Below are 19,110 nucleotides of genomic sequence, written 5' to 3' on the forward strand. Positions count from 1 at the left end.
TCTGTTTCACAGAGAAGTTCATTTGTGACTCCTGTGTGTTTTTATGCATGCGGGTCTAAGGCCCGGAGCTCACTGTATTAAATAGATGAAGTAGCCTTGGCACCGGTGGTTAGGAGCAGATAATTTGGTCTAAATAAGGAATTAGTTGAAATGATGATTTTTGCTTTCCACTGATTTATTTTTGGAAATTTTACACAAAACTTTTGTGGTTGGAATTTCTTATTCATGGAAGGGGAGAGAGAGGTCACAAGCTCCTTGGATTCTCCTCCTTTGGGGACTGTTCTTCACTCTGATGGTGAGATTAGGTAGTCTGTGGCTTCTTCTCACTGAGGAACTATCTCCAAAAGCATCTCAATATCAAGATGAGGCTCAGCTAAAGGACCCAGAAATGAGTGCTTAGGTCTAATGCTTAAGTGGGGAAAATATTCTGAAAATCTCCAGGCCAGATCGTTAGGGTAGGGATAGGACTTTAATAGTGGTGTGACCTTCAGCAGGGGCTGATGAAATCATGGATGGTGAATTCGGAAGATTTGGGACCAGGGGTGCCAGTTGAACATCTGGCTAATTCCAGTGCACCCCACTGATTATGACCAGCAAAAGGCTTTGCAAAGTTATCTTTATTTGTTCTGTGAGGGCCTAGAAACTTCTGGGAAGTCAGTGTGAGTCACTTAATTCCTAGCATCCTGGAAGCTGTGACCTTTCCTAGGGCCAGAGTTGGGAGAATCTCCATAAAACAGACACTATTCTTACCTTACTGGACCAGAGAAAGATTTGCAGGAGCTTGCTAAAATGCCTTAAAAGTTTAAACATCTCCAATTGGCTGTTTTTGTTTTATGGTTTCATTTTTAAAAGTTTTATTGATGTGTAGTTGACTTAGAATGTTGTGATCACTGTCTGCTGTATAACAAAGTGATTCAGTTATATACACACATCCTTTCTTTTTCAGATTCTTTTCCCGTTTAGATTATGACAGAATATTGGGTAACTTCCCTGTGCTATAGAGCATGTCACTGTGACCAATTATTCTATATAGCACAGTGTGCATCTGCCAATCCCAAATCCCCGGTCCCTCCCCGCTACCACCTGTAGCCTTTGGTAACCATAAACTTGTTGTCAAAGTCTGTGAGTTTGTTTCTGTTCTGCAAATAAATTCACTTGTATCCTTTTTTAAAGATTCCACATATAAGTGATATCATATGATAGTTATCTTTTAGTGTCTAAGTTCACTTTTTACGATCATCTCCAGGTCCATCCATGTTGCTGCAAATGGCATTATTTTATTCTTTTTATGGCTAAGTAATATCCCATTGTACATATGTACCACATTCTCTTTATCCATTCCTTTGTTGATAGACATTTAGGTTACTTCCACGTTTTGGTTATTGTAAATAGTGCTGCGTTGAACATTGGGGCGCATGTATATTTTCAAATTATTGTTTTCTCGAGATAGATGAGCAGAAGTGGGATTGTATGGTATGGTAGTTCTACTTTTAGTTTTTTAAGGAACCTCCATACTGTTTTCCATAGTGGTTGCACCGGCTTACATTCCTGCCAACAACGCAAGAGGGTTTCCTTTTCTCTGTACCCTCTTTAACATTTACTGTTTGTAGACTTAAATTTTTTTTATTATAGGTGATTTACTATATTTTATTATAGTTATTAACTATAACTAAATCAATTTACTGTATTTATTTCTGTCAATTTTTGCTGTACAGCAAAGTGACACAGTTATACATTTATATACATTTTTTTCACATTATCCTCTATCATGTTCCATCACAAGTGATTAGATATACTTCCCTGTGCTATATAGCAGAATCTTATTGCTTATCCATTCCAAATGCAATAGTTTGCATCTGCTAACCCCAAATTCCAAGTCCCTCACACTCTACACCTTCTTTTTGATGATGGCCATTCTGGCTGTTGTAAGTTTTTATTTGCATTTTTCTAATAATTAGGGATATTGAGCACCTTTTCATGTGTTTTTGGCCATCTGTATGTCTTCTTTGGAGAAATGTCTATTTAGAGCCTCCCTTTTTTTTGTCTCTTTTTTTTTTCAGAGCTGCACCCACAGAATATGGAGGTTCCCAGGCCAGGGGTCTAATCGAACTGTCGCTGCCTGCCTACGCCGGAGCCACAGCAATGCCAGGTCCAAGCCGCATCTGTGACCTACACCACAGCTCATGGCAATGCTGGATTCTTAACCCACTGAGCAAGGCCAGGGATCGAACCCGCATCCTTGTGGTTCTTAGTCAGACTTGTTTCCACTGCACCACAATGGGAACTCCAGATCTTCCCATTTTTTGATTGGGTTGATTTTCTTTCTTTTCATATTGAGCTGTTTGTATATTTTGGAGAATAATACCTTGTCTGTCATTCATTTGCAAATATTTTCTCCCATTCTGTAGGTTGTATTTTTGTTTTGTTTATGGTTTCCCTTACTAGGCATAAGTTTTTAAGTTTAACCAGGCACCATTTGTTTATTTGTGCTTTTATTTTTACTCTGGGAGGTGGATCTGAAAATATCTTGCTGCTGTTTATGTCAGAGAATGTTCAGCCTATGTTTTCCTCTAAGAATTTTATAATATCTGATCTATATTTAGGTCTTTAATCCACTTGAGTTTATTATTATGTATGGTATGAGGAAATGTTCTAATTAATTCTTTTAAGTGTAGCTATCCAATTTTCCCAGCACCACTTATTGAAGAGAATTTTTCTCCTTTGTGTATTCTGCCTCCTTTGTCATGGATTAGTTGACTATAGGTGTGTGGGTTTATTTCTGGACTTTCCATCCTGTTCCATTGATCTATATTTCTGTTTTTGTGCCAGTACCACACTATTTTGAAGATTGTAGTTTTGTAGAGTGCTCTGAAGTCAGAGGGTCTGATTCCTCCAGCTCCATTTTTTTCCCCCTCAGGATTGCTTAGGCTATTCAGGGCCTTTTGGATTTACAAACAGTTTTAATTTTTTTTTCTAGTTCTGTGAAAAGTGCCATTGATAATCTGTTAGGGATTGTGTCGAATCTGTAGATTGCCTTGGTATTATAGTCATTTTGATGATATGAATTCTTCCAGTCCAAAAGCATGGTATAACTTTCCATCTGTTTGTGTCATCTTTGATTTCTTTCATCAGCATCTTGTAGTCTTCAGAGTACAGGTATTTTTGTCTCTTTAGGCAGGTTTATTCTTAGGTATTTTATTATTTTGTTGTTGGATTCGGTTTGCTAGTGTTTTGTTGAAGATTTTTGCATTTATATTCATCAGTGATATTGGCCTGTAATTTTCTTTTTTTTATGGCATCTTTTTCTGGTTTTGTTATTTGGATGATGGTGGCCTCATAGAATGAGTTTGGGAGTGTTGTTTCCTCTGCAATTTTTTGGAAGAGCTTCAGAAGATTACGTGTTAACTCTTCTCTAAATATTTGACAGAATTTGCCTGTGAAGCCATCTAGTCCCGGACTTGTTTTTTTGGAAGTTTTAAAATCACAGTTTCACTTTTAGTATTTGTGATGGGTCCATTCACCTTTTTGTATTTCTTCCCAGTTTAGTGTTGAAAGATTGTACCTTTGTAAGAATTTGTCCACTTCCTCTAGGTTATCTATTTTATTGACATATACAGTTGCTTATAGCAGTCTCTTATGATCCTTTGAATTTCTGCGATGTCCGTTGTAACATCTCCTTTTTCATTTCTCGTTTTATTGATTTGAGCTCTCTCCCTTTTTTTCCTTAATGAGTCTGACTAAGGGCTTATCAATTTTGCTGATCTTTTCAAAGAATCACCTTTATGTTTCATTGATCTTTTCTATTGCTCATTTCTATTTCATTTCATTTTTTCTTTCTTTCTTTCTTTCTTTCTTTCTTTCTTTCTTTCTTTCTTTCTTTCTTTCTTTCTTTCTTTCTTTCTTTCTTTCTTTCTTTCTTTCTTTCTTTCTTTCTTTCCTCTTTCTCTCTCTCTCTCTCTCTCTCTTTTCTTTCTTGCCACACCTGCAGCATATAGAAGTTCCCAGGCTAGGGACTGAACTAGAGCTGCAGCCACTGGCCTACACCACAGCCAAAGCAATGCGAGATTTGAACCACATCTGCAACATACACCCCGGCTCATGGCAGCACGAGATCCTCAACCCACTAGAGTGAGGCCAGGGATTTAACCTGCATCCTCATGGTTACTAGTCAGATTCGTTTCCACTGAGCCACAGTGGGAACTCCTATTTCATTTATTTCTGCTTTGATGTTTATGGTTTCTTTCCTTCTACTCACTTTGGGTTTTGTTTTTTCTTCCCTCTCTATTTGCTTTAGGTGTAAGGTTAGATTCTTTATTTGAGATTTTTCTTGTTTCCTGAAGAAGGTTTATATTGCTATAAAATTCCCTCTTAGAACCACTTTTACTGCATCCCTTAGGTTTTGGTTTGTTGTGTTTTCTTTTTCATTTGTTTCTAGATATTGTTCGGTTTCCTCCTATCCTTAAGTGACATTGTTTTGCCTCTACGTATTTGAGTTTTTTGCAGTTCTTATCTTGTAGTTGATTTCTAGTATCATTGCATTGAGACCAGAAAATGTGCTTCATATAATTTCAATTTTCTTAAATTTACCATAGCTTGATTTGTGGCCCAGAATGTGATCTTTCCTAGATAACATTCCATGTGCACTTGAGAAGAATGTTTTCTGCTGCTGGAAGGCAGGCTCATTAACCTTTTTTTCTTTTTTTTTAAAGGACTGCACCAGTGGCATATTGGAGATTCCCAGGCTAGGGGTCCAGTTGGAGCTACAGCTGTTGGCCTATACCACAGCTGCAGCAACATCAGATCTGAGCCACGTCTGTGACCTAAACCACAGCTCACGGTAATGCTAGATCCTTAACTTGCTGAGCGAGGCCAGAGATCAAACCCACAACCTCATGGTTCCTATTTAGATTTGTTTCCACTGTGCCATGATGGGAACTCCTCATTAGCTCCTTTTGTTATGAGGGTTTTTATAATTGATAACTGCCAAGAAGCAGATAAAGGCTCATCAAAACAGCCAACAAGGAAAGGGATTCCAGACAAGATGACAGAGTAGAAGGACTGGTCTGCACGTTTATCAGTGACTATTGCAGATATTGAAGATATGGGGCTTGAGTCAGACTGAAGAAGTCCTTGAATGTCTTAGAGTACTTGAATGCCATAGGGCCATGTCCATGACTCAGTGCCCACCTATCTCAGGTGAATACAGAGACTATGAGTATATTGGTAGCAGGAGAGATGGGGAAAAGTCACTGGAACTCCTAATTGTATCCCTCACATTCTCCTGGGAATAGACTGCTCCTCTACCTCCAGTACTGAAATGTTAGCCAGTCTATGAGGCAAGGAGGAGAAAGAAGAAGCACAAGAGCATGAGAATGAATGGTCAAGGGTGAGCAGGCCATACTCCTCTCCTTTCCCAGTGGTCCCTGCAGCTGCTTCTTGGAAAATGCAGGAATGGGGAAGGGTAATTCCTTTGCAAGAGTGAATTTTTGCCTGGAATGAATCAGAGGATCAGTCCACAAATTGCTTGGTTGAATCATTGGAAGGACTAAGATATTGTCAAATAGTTATTTCATAACTTTAAGGGATGATCAAATCCTTTCCCTCACTGCCCTCTCCACTAATATGTGACAGTGGCGGTACTTGAAAAGCAATTTGAATATCAACAAAATGTTATAGAATCTCAAAAAGAATGGGTAGTCTTATGTATGGCTGATTCACTTTGCTGTACACCTGAAAATAACACAAGATTTTAAGTAACTATACTTCAATAAAATTTATTTAAAAAACAAAATATTATAACAGAATGGGAGAATAGTGTGGTAGAGGTAACTAGGGAATACCAATGGACACATAATCCATTGGAGAAAGTAAGGACTAAGCCTATGGAGAATGTGTGTGTGTATATGCAGTGGTGTAAATATTGAAGAATGGCTCTCTTGAAGAAAAGACTATGATTTGTAGCATTTGCCAATATCTGTGTTGTAAATACACCTGCTATGGCAATCAACAGGATGTTACAAAGTAACAAGTTGAGAAAAAATGTGCACAGTCAGCTCTAGTGAGTATTCCCATCATCTCTAGCTCACTTGTGTGTGGCTGTGTGCATGTGTCTGCATCAGTGAAGGTTTTCTGGGAGAAGGGATCGCTGACCTAATTCTGAAAGGATGAGTAGGAAATAACCAAATGGGAGTTCCCTTTGTGGCTCAGCAGTTAAGGAACCCAACTAGGATCTATGAGGATGTGAATCCGATCCCTGGCCTCACTCAGTGGGTTAAGGATCCAGTGTTGCAGTGAGCTGTGGTGTAGGTCACAGACGTGGCTCAGATCCTGCGATGAGGTGGCTGTGGTGTAGGCTGAGAGCTGTAGCTCCGATTTGAGCCTCCTAGAGTGGGAACTTCCATATGCTGAGGGTGTGGCCCTAAAAAGCAAAAAAAAAAAAAAAAAAAAAACAACGCCAAAAAACAAAAAAAGGGAAATAGCTGGATGAAAAAAGGCAGGAAGGATATCCCAGGCAGGGGAACAGAATGTGCAAAGGTAAGAGGCTCCGTATGGTATGCCACTCAAGGACAGAGCATTCAGTTCACTTTATTGTGATTACCGAAGGTCAGCATGTGCTGGGTTCTGCTCTGCTTTTTTTTTTTATTGTTATTGTTATAAACAACATGTATGTTATGCAAATAAATGAACTTAAATTATTGTCACATTTAAGTCTATTCTTTGTATTTTTATCATTCATTTGTCAATCACAACAAACATTTATGAGAGCCTACTCAGTGTTTTATCCTAAAATGATTTAAAAATGAGTGGAACATGAGCCATGTCCTCAAAAAAACCCTATAGTGTGGTTGGAAACAGAAAGTAAACAGATACATAAACACAGCATGGTTAAACTATGCATATGTTATTAGGCATTATGGGAGGCTGAGAAATGTGGGTGCCTTAATTCCTAGAACCTGTGAGTACATTTCCTTACATTGCTAAAGTTAAGGACCTTGAAATGGGTAGGTTATCCTAGATTATTTGGGTGGGCCTTGAAATGTAATCACAGGGATTCTTATGAGAAGCAAGATGTAAGGATGGAAGCAGAGGGAGCAAGAAGATGACGTGCTACTGGTTTTGAAGGTGGAGGAGGGGCCATGAGCCAAGGGATGTCAACAGGTTTTAGAATCTGGAAGAAGGCAAGAAACTGGATTCTCCCTTGGAGCCTCCAGAAGGAACCCAGGCCTGTCACAACTTGATTTTAATTTACCGAAACTTGACTTCAGACTTCTGACCTAAAGACTGTAATTCATACTGTTTTAAGCTACCAAATTTGTAGTAATTTCTTATTGCAGCCATGGGAATCTAACACAGAGGAATTAAAAGGAAAGATGTAACAAGGTGATTAAGAATCTTAATTTGAGAGTCAGAGTGCCTCTTTTACAAGCATGGCCTTAGCTGTTAATAATTCTATGATTTTGGGCAAGTTACTAACTGCTTCATGCCTCAGTTTCCTCCTCTGTACAGAGAGACAATTAGACCTAGTTCATAGATTTAGAGTGTAGATGTCATGAAATTATATACCTATTGTAGTAAGTCCATAGTGAGCAATCCGTGAATGTCAGCTACACTTTTCCTTGACATCATTAAGTTTCCTTTCTCTCTCTGCTCTCTGATTAGGTTTGTGAGTATAACTGAATATGCTGAAGATTAAATGGGATTTTGTGGTCTGGCCTGGACAAAAGACTGCTATTTACGATCTCATTTCTCTTGGAATAAACATTCACATTTGATCAGCCAATAAAACGGTTAAGAGTTTGTATCTTTTCCATCTCCCTGCCACCCCCTCAACACTCGCCCCACCAATAAAAATCATGTTTTGTGCACCCTTTCTTTGGCCCGAGTATTATTCTCTGCTCTGTGATTTGGAGTCAGCCTGTCTGTCTCCTGACCGAGCAGGAGCAGCTGAACAGCTGTGAAAACAATGCAGAAGCCGAGAAGAGCTATGATTAGTGGGGGAAGCTGGGGAAATCTGGGACCCACCAGGCCCATTTCCCACGTCAGCACACAGCCTGCAGAATCTGGGTATCACGTGGGCTGGGCGCAACCTTGGCAGGCTCCCCCCCAAGCTGGGGCTCCCCGTCATGGGCACTGCCCTTGCTCTCTGGCACCCTCTTTCCAGAAATAAGATTTTTTTCTCTTATTCCCTCCACGTCCTTGGGACCATTGCATAAACATAGCGTTGCTAGGCAGCCCTCAAGCCTCTTTTCATTCTTGATCCCAGCAAATTCTCTCCAAGCAAATTCGGAGGAGTGTACTTACAGCTGGCGTTGTCCACCAAACCAGCTCTCCACTCTGGGCCTGGGTTTCCCTGTCAGCAATCCCTCAGCCTCTGCTTTGTGCATTTGATTTTCTAGATGCATATTTAGGTGAGTTTAGAGATGCCCCCCCCCCATGTCCTTTTCCTCCTGCTGTTAAGGGTCCCTTACTCCCAGGCTGTGCATACAACAAGTCTAACTTAATCATAGCCCTTTTCAAGTCAGTCCAAGATTACTGGAGAACAAAGAACTTTGCTTACTTCCCAAATGAAACACCTGGTGACCTCCTGGCAGAGCTTGCCATTTTCACTCCACTTTTTCAAACTTCCTTCTACCAGCGGCTTCCAAGTGCCCACCCTCTTCTGGTTCCTTTCACCTAAGTGACAGTCTTTCTTTCTTTGGCCTTGTGTTTCTCTTCCTAGTGACAGCAGTGCTGCATTCATCTTTATAACCCCAGCAACAGCACAGAGCCTGGTACGCATTGAGCTCAGGAAGCATTTGCAGGATGAAGAAATGATGAAATCATATAAATGGCCTCTCACTTTTTTCCCCCTTGAAAATTATTTTAAAAAATCTGTTACTATCTTTTTTTTTCACTTATAATGATTTTTATTTTTTCCACTATAGATAGTTTACAGTGTTCTGTCAATTCTCTACTGTACAGCATGGTGACCCAGTTACACATACATGTATACATTCCTTTTTCTCACATTATCATGCTCCATCATAAGTGATTAGACATAGTTCCCAGTGCTGCAGAGCAGGATCTCATTGCTTATCCATTCCAAAGGCAATACTTTGTATTTATTAACCCCAAATTCCCAATCTATCCCACTTCCTCCCCTCCCCCTTGGCAACCACAAGTCTGTTCTCCAAGTCCATGATTTTCTTTTCTGTGGAAAGTTTCATTTGTGACTTATATTAGATTCCAGATATGAGTGACATCATATGGTATTTGTCTTTCTGACTTACTTCACTTAGTACGAGAGTCTCTAGTTCCATCCATGTTGCTGCAAATGGCATTATTTTGTTATTTTTAATGGCTGAGTAGTATTCCATTGTGTATATATACAATGTATTCCTAATCCAATCATCTGTCAATGAACATTTAGGTTGTTTCCATGTCTTGGCTATTGTGAATAGTGCTGCAATGCACATGTGGGTGCATGTGTCTTTTTAAAAGATATTTTATCTGGATATATGCCCAAGAGTGGATTGCTGGATCATATGGTAGGTAGTTCTATGTATAGTTTTCTAAGTTACCTCCATACTGTTTTTCATAGTGGTTGTACCAGCTTACATTCCCACCTACATTTCAGGAGGGTTCCCTTCTCTCCTCACCCACTCCAGCATTTGTTATTTGTGGACTTATTAATGATGGCCATTCTGACTGGCGCTAGGTGGTACCTCACAGCAGTTTTGATTTGCATTTCTCTAATAATCAGTGATATTATCACTGAGCATTTTTTTCAGGTGCTTGTTGGCCATCTGTATATCTTCTTTGGAGAAATGTCTATTCAGGTCTTTTGCCCATTTTTCAATTGGTTTTTTTGCTGTTGAGTTGTATAAGTTGTTTATATATCTTGATCTAGTTTTAATATTTTCTCTTCTGGATTGAATCATCAGTATAATTATTCTTAGTTCTCATTTGACCAAAATAATCTCCATACATTATAAATGTTGACAGTTCATTAGTAAACCTAAAATGAGAATTTCATTGAAAAAGCATCTCTCAACAATGGAATTTTTCCTGAAGTTTATGGATCTGTGGAGGACTAATAGTTATTCTTAGGATTACAATGGCTTCTATGTTAATTCTCTTCCAATTTTCCGTTTTTAAAATATTTTATGTTATTAGAGACTTCAAAAATATACTAAGTGGAAGGATTAGTATAATACAGTTATCATTTGATTTTTCCATGGTTGTTGCCTGCAAACTGCACTTTATAGCTGCATGTGAACTATTTAGCATGTGTCAGTCTTTGCTTAGTCAACATTTATTGAATGAATAGTGTGGGCATCTGTCCTTATTTGACTTCTCTACTTGTTATACACAAAATATTACTCTCATTTTTATTAGGCTTTTGGAATGTTGACTGTACATCGCTGTTTCTTGAGAGCCATGGCAAACTGACTAATCAATCAAAGTATATTTTTCTGCTGAGCCTTGATGCAACTCAAAGTCCTTCTTAATATGGTACTTTAGGCAATTCTACTAACCACAGATTGGGCATGAAAACTGATATCAATTTTATGTCCTTTGTATCTTTTTTAAAAAAGAATTATGTCTTTATTATATTTGTAAATCTGGTACCTAACACAAATAAATTTCAAGCAGTATTGATAAGTTCATAGAAGAAAGTAAAATTTCACCACAAATTCCTCCACCCATATATTAGCGTTGGGAGCTTGAGAATGTATTATTTTACACACTTCTTTTACTAAATGCAGACCTAGAGATAAAGCTCTGTGGAAATAATTACATAAAAGTATAGTCATTATATGCATCTCACTTTTAATAAAAAGTATTTTTTTTCTTGAATCTAATAGAAGAAAAAACAAGGAATTGCTGAATCTCAGATTGTCTCTTTACACGATGTTTATTCTTAAAAGATCATTCAAAAGTTAAGAAAAACTATGAAATACATTAAGGGGATGAGGAAAAATTGCTTTCAAATTACATGTTTCAAGATGGGCAGTATCTTTTAGAGCCTTTTTGAAATATGAGAATAGTAGGTCATCTGTGTCTTCACATCCTTTCCTCACATCTCTCATTTTTTTCCTTAGTGAAATTATTATTTTATATTGTTAGAATTCATAATATAAATATTCTAATTTATAACCATAATTGCCAGTTGTTTAATCTTAATTAATATTCAAATCCATTTAGTGCTCACTACCAGCCTTTTTACCATGACTTTGCCATTGCAGAATTCTTTTATTTTGAAGCATCATTGATTTGGTATATTTTGTTATCAGGCAACTTTTTCACCAAAGGCTAATAGGTGTTGTGTTTCTAAGTTTTTAATGTACTTGAGAATGCTCTCATCTTTGTGCTTGAAAGGTAATAATTAAATTGTCTTTATGGTTCTGCTATCCAGACAACCAGATGATGCTACTATTTCTTTGCAGAGTGACTTAAAACCAGCCCACATCTCTAGCATTTAGGTGTCTTCTGGAAGCCCGCCCAAGGTCTGGGAGGATAAACTTTTTGCTCACTGCCATCATGGTGGTACCCAGGAGGCCCCTTTTGCCTTCTCTGTGTCACTTCATCTCTCTCCAATCCCTTCCTGCTCTTGGCCTAGCTGAGTACCTTTTCCTTATTTACTGTGTGGATCATAATTCTGGCCTTGGTCCATCCTCTGTGAGATTTAATTTCTTTAACACCTGCTCTGGAAAGAAGCTGTTTCTCACAAAATTTCCTCTTTCTTACTCACAAGGAAAATGCCTTATATCCTTGGCACCTCTGAAAATTGAGGTAAATGACTTCCCTACATCTTCCTGCAGGTTTTGTTTCTTATTCCATTAAGGTTTTCTGTGTCATCTCTCTCTCTATTATTTTGTAGCCCAGTGTTTCTTCAGTTCAGGATATAGCTGCTTGTTTTGAGCAGTTCTTTATTGTATCTAAAAATGAGGTGTTTATTAGAGACTTATTACCCTACAGTGCTACCATACTGACTGGTTCAAAGCCTGATAACTGATTAGCAACATCTAACTTGGTTTTGGCCTTCATCTCTTGCCCACTAAACTAAACAGCAGAGACCACTGTAATAACGCTTTTTATTAGTGTAGTATAAACACAAAGTCTCACTAATTGTGGTTGATTCTAGTTTGTGGAGAGAACACACAAGGCAACAATTTCAATATAATGTGAGTTTTGGTTTTAATTGGGTGAGAGGAGGAATGGTAGGAGAAGATGGTCTAAATCGGAAGGTCTTCAGAGAAGACTTTTCAAAGGATTTGGCTTTTGAAGGAAGATTTGAAGATCAGTTCAGAGTTTGTCAGGATCTCAAGCCCTTGGAGAGAGTTCAGGAGAGAAATGGCAACACATTCAGGAGAGAAAAGCGTGGGTGGCCATGGGAACTGGAGGAAGGTTAGCATAGCCTGGAGGGTCCAGGATTGGAATCAGTGGCTGATAAGGTAGACAGATCTGTACTGGTCCATATAGATGAGTTTCCATTATAGTGTTTGTGATGGGAAGTCAGGGAATTCCAAGTTTGAAGGGCAGGGTTTTCTATAATCTAATCTGCATGTCATGGGAGTAGCTCTGGCAGTTGTGGGGGCTGTTGTAAGAGGGTGAACCTAGAGGCAAGGAGAAAAAAGGCAACTATAAATGCACAGTTGAGACGGCAGTCATGGCTTGAGCTTGACTGACCAGGAAGGCAGTGGATATGAGGTGGAGAGGGGGCTGCCGTGACGGAAGAGATGTCTTGGATGATCCCAAAGACAGAGAGCGAGTCCTTAGAGAAAAGATCAATAGCTCTGGATGCATCTGAACTGGTGGGACACTCGATCTGTCTCTTACTGGCTGTATGATCATGGGAGAGTCACTAAACAATCTTTTTTTTTTTTTCCTTTGTATGGCCGCACCCACACATATGGAAAATACCAGGCTAGGGGGCGAATCAGAGCTGTAGCTACTGGCCTGTGCCACAGTCACAGCAATACCAGATCTGAGCCACGTCTGTGACCTACACCACAGCTCATGGAAACGCTGGATCCTTAACCCACTGAGGATGAAGGGATTGATCCTTCATCCTCATGGATATTAGTCAGGTTCATTGCCACTGAGCCACAATGGGAACTCCAGTTGGGTATTTTTGATGATCTGGGTCAGGCTTGGCTGGTGTCACCTGGGCTTAAACGCTTGCGTCTGTGGTCAGATGGAGGCAAGGCTAGTCTTGAATGGCCTCTCTCCATGGTCTTCTCTGGCTGTTGGCTGGCTGTCAACTGGAGCAGTGAGAGTGACTGGGCCTCATTAACCAGCAGGCCAACCCAGTTCATACACATGGCACAAAGGGAATGTTCCAAGACCAAGAGTAGACACGAGCAGACACTTGTGATCCAGGTTCAGAGTATTGTTTCTGCTACAGCCTTTTGTTCAAAGCAAGACAAAGCCAATGCAGACAGAAAGGATGAAAAAGTAGGTTCTACTTCTTGGTGGAAGACGTGAAAAGAATTTCAGTCATTTGTGCTATGCAGCACACAGGCCTATGTATGGCTTTGAACTCCAAAGCCTATGATCCTTCAGTGAAAGACATTATTTTTAATCCTTATTTATGGATGAACAAACTGAGACCCAAAGATATTAAGCAATTTGCTCAAATTCCCTAGACTAGAGACTACCTGAACCTTGTTGTAGATCCTGGCATGTCTGAATCCAAAGCCTGTGAATTTGTACTGGACCTGGATGATGACACTCAGGGTTCAGAGTCTGTGAGATATGAAGCCATTCACTCTTGGGGGTGGAGAAGTCATTAGAGGTTGTCTGGTCCATTAGCTGATAGGCTTTTAAATTTCCACGGGTCACTACAATTTCCAAAGATATTTTGGCAACCAACACAGATTTCTCAACCCGCTATTCTTTGCTGAGTCAGGGCACTATAAAAACCATCTCCTCTCATCCTCATGTCATTAAAAAATTAAATTTCAACACTGAAAACATAACTTTATAATTAAGAGCCATGGTTAAATTGAATGAATTCATGTTTGTGAAAACTTACTACTTTGTCTTTATTTTTGCTTATCTGTGGGCTGGGGATGTCTTTACATTGGTCCAAGGACCAGCATTATAGAAACCACTAATCTAGCCTTTTCTCTTCATTTTTGGTACTTGAATCTCCTCTAAAACATTCCTGACTTGTGGTCTTCAATTTTTGCCTCCCTTCTAGTGACAGAGAGCTCACAATTCATTCCATCTTTAGATAGCTGTACCAAAGAATAGTATTCTTTTATTATGTTGACTACAAATCTTTCTCCCAGTGACATCTACCCATCAGCTGAAGTTCATCTTTTGGGGCTCACCTAGAAAAATTGAATGCACAAAGGCATTTGACTATAGCCGTGGCACCCCTGAGTTGTCATTATTCCTAGTCCCTTTGGTCTCCATTGAGAAGTTGGCTTTGAGAGCCATCAGCTCTCAGACTCCATCCAGTTTGACTTCATCTGCTTTTGCGTAGATGTAGAAGTCCATTTTTATCTCTGGGCCTAGCCTGATCCGCTCCAGTAGATCAGGTCATCCATTTTCTCTTTCTACAGATGATTCTTTTGTTAACGTGGTTTAAGATCACATTTGCCTGAGCAGGAAATCTTATTAAGCTGTTGACTCAAGGCTCAAGGTTAAGCCTCAATTTCTATAAGAATAAAATGAGAACATTACAGAGGTGTTTCAAAAGCTCAAGAGATATTTCTCAAAACCCAATACAACCTCAATAGCATTTAAAGAATATCTATCATGGACCAGGTGCTGTGATAGAGGCCGGGAACATAAAGAAGAAAGGACAGCTTCTGTTCTCAAGGAAGTCAGAGTCCAAAAAGTAAAACAGACATGCCAAACAATAATGCAATAAGATCAGTTTTTTGGGTGATGGGTATCAACTGAGATGGGAAAATGGGAAAAGCAGTATCAATGCCTCCCTGGGGTTCAAGGAAGCCTTTATAAAGGATGTAGCATCAGAATCAAGAGCTGCCAGGTAGAACTGGTCTCTCGACCTTTGGGACAGTTTTTAAATCCTAGAGGTTAAGAAGCACAGGCTTTGGGACCAGACCATCTGAACCACAGTCATGACACTGCCCCTTCTCATAGGTTAAAGCCCCTATATCTCAGCATATTTCTCAAGGACATTATTGCTCCCTTCGCAGTGTTATGAGTATTGAATAAGATTACATGCATAAAGTTCTTGGTATAATCCTGGTATGTAATGTGGTAACTATTCTTATTCCAAATGACCCAAGATAACTCAGGGTCCAAGCCTGATCAAGTGTTTCCTTTAACTTCCTTCAATTGCTGTCTTCCTGATACAATGAGGAATAAACCCAGGATGCATCCTTGCTTATCAGAGTCTGCAGGAATGACTTTAAGAAGGGTACATGGGTGGGCCAAGAGGTTGCTGATACTCACTGGGGTAGCAGAACAATCTGAGAAATTCACATTTCTCTTGTGAAATATAATCACTGAAAACCCAATCCAACATTAAATGATTTTTTAAATTGGAAATAATTTAAAACTTAAAGAAAAATCATAAAAATAAGAAAAGTACAAGGATAGCTATATGCCCTTTACCCAGATTTTCTATTGTTAACATTCTGCTGCATTTGCTTTATCATTTCCACACACACACACACCCACACACACACCCCCACACACCCACACACATATATATTCTGAATCATTTGAGGGTAAATTGCATAAATTATGGACTTGATTCTAAATATTACAGTATCTATTTTCTAGGAACAATGATATTCCCTTCCAAAACCACAATGTGGTGATCAACTTGAGTAAACGCTGAAGAATACTTTGATGATAATCTACTGCCCTTATTCCAACTTTATCAACTGGCCCAATAAAATCCTTTACATCATTTTTAAAACCTCCATTATAGAATCCAAGAGTCAAAACTCTATAAAAAGTTATGCTCAGAGGAGTGTCACTCCCTTACCTCCCTTCCTCCCTGTTTCCTTACTCCTATAATATCCAACTTAGTCATTTTCTTGTTTTTATCCTTTTTTTGCGGGGGGGGCAAAGATAAGCAAAGATTTGTGTGTTTTCTTACTTCTCCTTTTATTTTACATAAAAGCTAGCATACTATGTATGTAATTTTGGATTCTGATTTTGTCGGTTAACAGCATTTCCTAGAACTCACTCTGTGTCATTATATAGTGATCGCTATTCTTTTCTAAAACAGAATAGTACTCCATTGTGTAATACTATGGTTTATTGAACCAGTCTCCTATGTTTGGATATATAAGTAGTTTCTGGTGTTAGGAAATAAAAATGATACTGCACTGAATAGCCTTATGTATATGTAGTTTTTTATTATTAGAGGTTGATGGTAATTTCATAAAAGTAATACTCTGGGTAGAAGAGTAAATACATATGCAGTTTTGTTATTTATTGACAAATTGTCCTCCATAGGGTTGATGTTGTTTTTCATTTCCACTGGTAAAAGAGTGCCTGGGAAACCAACATTTCGACTTTTATTTTCACATGATGATAAAGTAGGGATTCAGGAGCCAGGACAGAATGAAGATCAAAGGCCAGGTGCTGCACAAAGTGAGAAAAAGATGCTCAGCACAAAATCGATACACAGAATGCTTTTCCCAACCCTTGGACATCATTTGCTTAAGGGGAGGACAGTGTTATTTAATTTTTCTCTTTAGGGCAAGGCGTCTCTCACAAGAGATCTTAGCAAGATGCCTAGCACATTGTAGGTGATCTATAGATATTGACTGCTGAAATGAATGAAAGAATAAACTGGGAAAAACTTGGCATTGCCCCCTGGAATAAATAAACCTGGCTGGGACATCATTTTAAAAGAACACATCTCACCTCTTCTTCTCCCCTTCCATTCTAGACAGACGCTTCCTTGTACAGCTGTTCCTGGGGACTGAGCAGTTTGAAGTTTCCAAAGATGAAAACATGTAAGCAGTCCTTGCATTAGGAGATGGGGCTGCACAGAGGCCTATTGTCTGCAGGGACACTGGGAGCTCTGTGGTGGAAGGGGAGTGTCCTTCACGGAAGCCTGGTCTTTTCAGCCTGAGCATTGCCTTTTCTCTCTGGAATGTAATATTCTACCCCTGCCCTCGGAGTGGCATTGTGCAGTCGCAGGGTCAGCAGTGGGGGGGCACAGGCAGGGAAATGATCTCTGTACGGGCAATCTAATAAGTCAGAGGCAGCATCAGAGGGCACGGCCAGGACGAGGCCTCTGAATGAGTGCTTTGTGCAGGTCCTGGTGGCAGTGGCTGGAGAGGCACCTTCCTCTTGCAGCTCACCTGGTAGCTGAACAAAGCTGCCTTTCAGGCCTAAGGCCCTGCAGCAAACATTGCGCAGGTGATAGACCTGCTTTCCTGCCCTGCAGTGGCCCAGGGATCACATTTCTGGCTGGCATTTCTTGCGGGTGGCCGCTAGGGCTCCTTCTCCCTCTAGGCTCTTGAAGCAGCAGAAATCACCCAAGAGAGGATGGGCCACCTGTTCTGAGGCCAGAAGGGTCACTGCCACTCTGAGGACTTTTTCTTCAGAGTCACAGGGGAGCAGACACGGCTAATCTAGGTTTCCGCTGAATTTTGGCTCAGTCCACACTAACAAGCACTCTTTGTCTAGCCCTCAGCATTTATAAAATTCCTTTTCTCATTTGATCCTCATGATGGTTTTGAGAGGTCAGTGGAATAACTTTTACACTAGAGAAGATGGAGCCATGATGAACTGAAGTGGGTCGAGGTGGTAGAGTTTTCCAACTCCAGATTCAGAGTTCCTTCCAGGACTCTATTTCCACAGAACATGGGAGCTAGAGTGATGGTAGGGGCAAAATACTATGCTGCAACAGGATTTTGAATTTCATTTCAGCTGCTAGCCATACTTGAAAGAGCAAGGTACTTTGATATAAAAGCCACACCTCTGTTCTGAGTTTGGGTTCCTTGTCTAAGGGATTGTTTATATATTTTTTAAATTATTTAAAATTTTTACTTCTTTTCCTTTTTAGGGCCACACATTTGGCATATGGAAGTTCCTGGGCTAGGAGCTGAATTGGAGCTGCAGCTGCAGGTCTATGCCACAGCCACAGCAATGCCAGATTTGAGCTGTGTCTGCAACCTATACCCTGCAGCTCATGGCAAAGCCGGATTCTTAACCCACTGAGTGAGGCCAGGGCTCAAACCCTCATCCTCATGGACACTAGTTAGGTTCTTAACCCGCTGAGTCACAGTGGGAATTCCTAAAGGATTGTTCATAGTTTTTATCTGTTAGAGCTGAAAACAGAAATTGTGAAGCACTCATTATTCTATTTGGGCTTATAAACTCACAGAGAGAGGCTGGTTCTATGGTTCAAGGAAACAAAAGGGGTTTATCTAGAAGTGGATGGATTTCCCTTTCTCTGACTCAGACAGGGTTAGTTAGGATTTAGGGTGTTTCTTTAGGTGGCAGAGATCCATGACCTATGTAAACAGAGCACCAAATGAGGGAAGATGTCTATGAGAGGACTGCTAACACTGAGGCTTTTAGAGCAGGTGTCATATCCGTGGCTAGGCCTATGTGGGGTTAGAGAGCACCACTGGGGAAATGGGTGCCACTCCTGGGGCAACCTCACCTGCTAGAAGGTGGAGGGCTGTTTGCCCAGTTGTATCACTTATAGGATGGATGCAACTGTAAGGACGGAAAACACCATGGGGTGTTCCTTCATTCGGTGCATATTCTATAAACCTCCAACATCATTTTGAAAACCATAGGCAGGGAAGAAAATCACCCTCAAAAGTGACTGAAATTAAATCCTCCCTGCCCCTGGCCAGAAGGATCTCAGAGCTAAATTTAATTTGCGTAGAGAAAATGAACAATTTATTCATTCATTCATTTATTCATTCAACAATTTTTATTGGGTTATTACCATGAGTCAGTAGGATCTCTAAGAACGTCAGTATGTCTTTCTCTGGACAGCTTAACAGAATTTGTTTAAAATGGATTATTTTGATATTTGGCCTCTATAATGATTCTGTTTTCTCTGTCATGCTTTCTCTTCATGAATCATTTGTTTTAGTGTTTGCGTAAATCCTACTCTGCCTTCAAAATATGGTTCGAATGCCTCCTTTCCCACAGATACTT

General features: G+C 39.8%; 1 long non-coding RNA gene across 1 annotated transcript in view; it reads left to right on the forward strand.

The window, feature by feature from the left end:
- LOC125132057 (uncharacterized) overlaps positions 1 to 19,110 on the forward strand; it is a 137,706-nt gene that overhangs the window by 81,623 nt on the left and 36,973 nt on the right. Inside the window, exon 2 of the long non-coding RNA XR_007136126.1 lies at positions 16,874 to 16,940. This is a non-coding gene — a long non-coding RNA (uncharacterized LOC125132057). The remainder of the gene's footprint in view (positions 1 to 16,873; positions 16,941 to 19,110) is intronic.

The sequence above is a fragment of the Phacochoerus africanus genome, chromosome 8 (assembly GCF_016906955.1).
Source record: "Phacochoerus africanus isolate WHEZ1 chromosome 8, ROS_Pafr_v1, whole genome shotgun sequence".
Classification (NCBI taxonomy): domain Eukaryota; kingdom Metazoa; phylum Chordata; class Mammalia; order Artiodactyla; family Suidae; genus Phacochoerus; species Phacochoerus africanus.